The 3,835-nt window shown below is 37.2% G+C and overlaps 1 long non-coding RNA gene across 2 annotated transcripts; it reads right to left on the bottom strand.

Moving 5' to 3' along the window:
- Positions 1-324: 324 nt before the first annotated feature.
- Positions 325-3,829, bottom strand: LOC119348909. 2 transcript variants are annotated; one of them, XR_005169150.1, is made up of 4 exons: positions 3,646-3,829; positions 2,420-2,502; positions 2,040-2,312; positions 325-1,902 (listed from the first exon to the last, which is right to left on the bottom strand). It is a non-coding gene; the product is annotated as an uncharacterized LOC119348909 (long non-coding RNA). The 2 variants fall into 2 exon arrangements; XR_005169149.1 differs by having other exon boundaries at positions 401-454; positions 1,724-2,312.
- Positions 3,830-3,835: the final 6 nt, after the last annotated feature.

The raw sequence follows: 3,835 nt of genomic DNA, 5'->3' as shown, positions 1-3,835 counted from the left end.
GGCAAAGCTCTTTGCCATCTGTTGGCAGATGGCAAAGGGCCCAAATAGGCCAGCCCAAAATTTACATGTAGATGACACGTGACCTCTTTGCCATCTGCCAGCTGGCAAAGCTCTTTGCCATCTGCCAGCAGATGGCAAAGTGCATATATTACCCCATTTAATATATATTTTCTTATATCAATTCATTTCCATAGAAAATCAAACACAAATATATTTATATGACCAATATAGCATATTCAACACATATTACCAATAGTCATGAACACATATATATCGAACACATATACAACACATGTTACCAATAGTTTACCAATAGTAGCAAGTTTCATCCATACATATACATAGTTTCATCAATATTACACAGTTTCATCATAGGTAGCAAGTTTCACAAAGTCAAAACAAAAACTAAAGACAAGCACTCCATCAACCCAAGCTTCCGTGATCTGAAGCAAATCTACAAAATGGGGCATATAAAGAATTAGAAATATTCCCTTAAAAAAATAGAAAGAATTAGAAATAGCCCGTCAAAAAGAGTCATGATCACGTACACACATAAGCAGTTGTCCAGACCTCATGCTAAGAAAAAGTAAAAGAGGGCAGGTCGGACACGTACATAAGTCCTGGCCATGTACGCACATCCATGTATATACTAGATGGATACCCCGCGCATTGCTGCGGGACATGTTGCGTGAGCTTCTAAATATTAAACGGATTGGTTTCAGTAACCATAAGAAAGTTGTTTTTCTTTACTAATGTAACACTGTCTATTTTGGGATGTTCACAACAAATTGGCATTGCAGTTAAGTACACGCACTAAAAAAGACGGGATTTGCAGTATATGTACTTTGAAGATTAGTCATATTGCCATATAGCACTGAAGATGGTTCTCATATACATGAATACTAAAGATGATTTGATAAACATGAGTATTTGTTAGAGGCAGATATTGGAGAGGTGATTTAATTTTGCAAGATGAAGATTGATGCAAGACAGGATTGAAGTTTTCATTAAATAAATAGTGCAAAATTGCATACACGGTGAGAAAATGAAATTAGTTTTCAGCAATGGACCAGCTCTTTAATATTGCTTAAAAAATATTATTGCTGGCAGGTGCACAAACGGAAACAAATGAAGCTACTAATTCTAGCGTGCGAGTTTGGAATAAAATAAATACAACTATTAGATAACCAAATTCCCTTGATCTCATTAGTGACCACAGATGGTATTTTTAGACTACCGCTAAAATAGTTCACAAAATGAGCGATAACAACCCAGAGTCTTTCCTTTATGATGAATCAGATTTTTAATCAAATCAACACCTTAGGAAAGATAAATAAAAATAAATATAACTCCTATTAGATAACCAAATTCTACTTATCCCATTAGTGATAACAAATGATATTTTTATACTACTGCTAAAAATAGTTCACAAGTATGAGCGACAACAACTTGTAGAGATTTATTTGTTTCTTTCCTTTATGATTTTTCAGACAAAAAAAAAATCTAATCAACACCTTAGGAAAGATAAATAAGAAATTTCCAAGGAGACCAGCAAAATGCATAGCTATGTTCATACCTTGCTGTATGAAAGCAAGCAATTATGCTAGTTGATATATTGATCTCCACTTTGGCCGAATGCTTGAGAAAGTTGAAAGTGTACAATTTGACTGAGATGCAGAGAGACGACTACTACTAAGATTGGAGGCAACAGAACTAACAATACCTGTTGGTGGTGGCACCAGAAAGATACCGTTGCTTTTCGGTGATATGGAGTGGAAAAACACATGCGTAGATGGCTTTTGACAGAACCTTTGCATGCATGTGCCCGTGGTAAGAAGCAGGTGCAGCAGGAAGTTGTCACTGACGACTTCTACTATTATATCTATAATTCTGTATAAACAACTGGGAGTTGAAAATGAAAGAAAACAAAATGTCAAGGAAATACTGTTAGGCTGTGTATGAACTATCACTGTATGGACCATGGAGTAATTAAGTCTTGCTTCAAGAAAACATAATCAGAATGGACAAAAGAGTAAAACCTTATAGATTCTATCTTTGTAATATGAGGATGTGCCGTTCCCTGTAGTTTTGTCATACCAAACATTAGCTTGTAGAAAGATGCAACGTGCCAATAAAATTAAAATGAATCACCACCAACAAATTCTTAATTTAAAATTTTGGTAGCGCCTTGTAGCAGCAGCAGCACCGCGTCATTAAGCCAGAGAGACACGTACGGCCCGCACAAATTCATCCAGCCGATCCCACACCTCCAGAGCAGCCGGTCTGTCTTGATGCCTTTTATTCTTGCTTATCTGCACCATAGGTTAATAACACAATCAATAAAGCAGCTGTAAGTGGGAGCAAAATAGAATTTGATTACAATAACCAAGAAAACATATGAAAAATTCCTCCCACTCACAGATATGATTTTGACATTCCACTGTTTGACCACTTTTGCTGAATCGACACTATCATCTTCAAAGCGTACAAAGAACCCAATAACTGAGAGAGAAAAGTTTAAAATGTTAGGCCACAGATGGTATCGACTTGCTGTGCTGAAAAGAGAAACAGAGCAATCTAATGTTCCATGTTGCATTACAAATACCATAAATTTTTGACCAAGTTTAGTGGGAGGCTTTGCTAGGAACAGAGACAAAAGGTGCGGGCAAACGGGTATGTTTTGGTTAGTCATAGCAGCAGTGATTTCCTGCTCGACAGCCAATGTCAATGCCAAAAACAAGCATCATTTTAACCCAATCTATCTATTATATACTTAAAACAATAGAAAACTAACGGTTAAGATTCATCTATACAAAGTTAAGATGCATAAAATAAATTTGCCATGGTGAATTTGTAAAATTTGCCATGATCGATGAACTAAATTTGTCATGCTTTATAAAAATAAATTTGCCATGTATGTTAAATAGTTTTCTAATATATTTCCCATGTGACCATAACTGAATTTGCCATGTGACCAGTAATGAATTTGCCTATGAACAAAAAGACTAGGAAAATGAAAAATGACAGAATATGCCATGTGACAAAAAATAATGGAATTGCTGTGACAGAAATGCCGTGTTACGAAAGTCACCGAATTTCTTAGGGCATAACATTACTCAGCTAGCTATATAAAAATTCAAAAATAAAATGCATCTGCTTGAAGAAATAATGCGATTGACACGTTAAAACTATGATAGAAATGTAAAACTTGATGGCAAAACTACAGCATGGAAAAAGAACTCCTATGTAGTGATGGCAGAACGTATGAATTTGCCGCGGCAAAATTTGGTTCTCCCTAAGAAAACATAATGGAAAAATTGTGGTGGAACGAATCTAAATTTGCCGTTCACTGCATATTGAAAATTGCCCTAGAATATCCCTACCAGTTCTGAACCAAATCAAAAACAACATATCACAAAAATACCATGGTACAGAATGGGGGTGAAAATTGCCATGACATATCTACTAGTGCACTGGGTCATGGCATGTCATCTGTACTAGTCTACTGGGTCATGGGATGCAATTGGGGGTGAGAAATCTAAACACAAAATTCGGATCTGCCTCTACTGGGTCATGGAACATCAATTTGCAGATAATCAAACTAACAAAAATGAAAAAAAGACGGGGGGTTGAGGATGTTGCCACCTGCAGTGGAAGGATCCAAATGCCTTTTGCAGTTCGCCACCGTGGTGGTCAAGCTCGACCTGCGGCTGCGGCGTCACCTGGCGAACAACGACGAGCATGGACTCCCTGCAACCTTGCAGCAAAAACATGATGCGGAGGACCGCCACGCCCGTCATCGAGTAGTGCGCCTCCACAATCTTGAAGCCATAGG

Source organism: Triticum dicoccoides, chromosome 1B, assembly GCF_002162155.2.
Source record: "Triticum dicoccoides isolate Atlit2015 ecotype Zavitan chromosome 1B, WEW_v2.0, whole genome shotgun sequence".
Lineage (NCBI taxonomy): Eukaryota > Viridiplantae > Streptophyta > Magnoliopsida > Poales > Poaceae > Triticum > Triticum dicoccoides.
The sequence above is the reverse complement of the archived record's forward strand: the minus strand, read 5'-3'. Positions and strand labels throughout refer to the sequence as shown.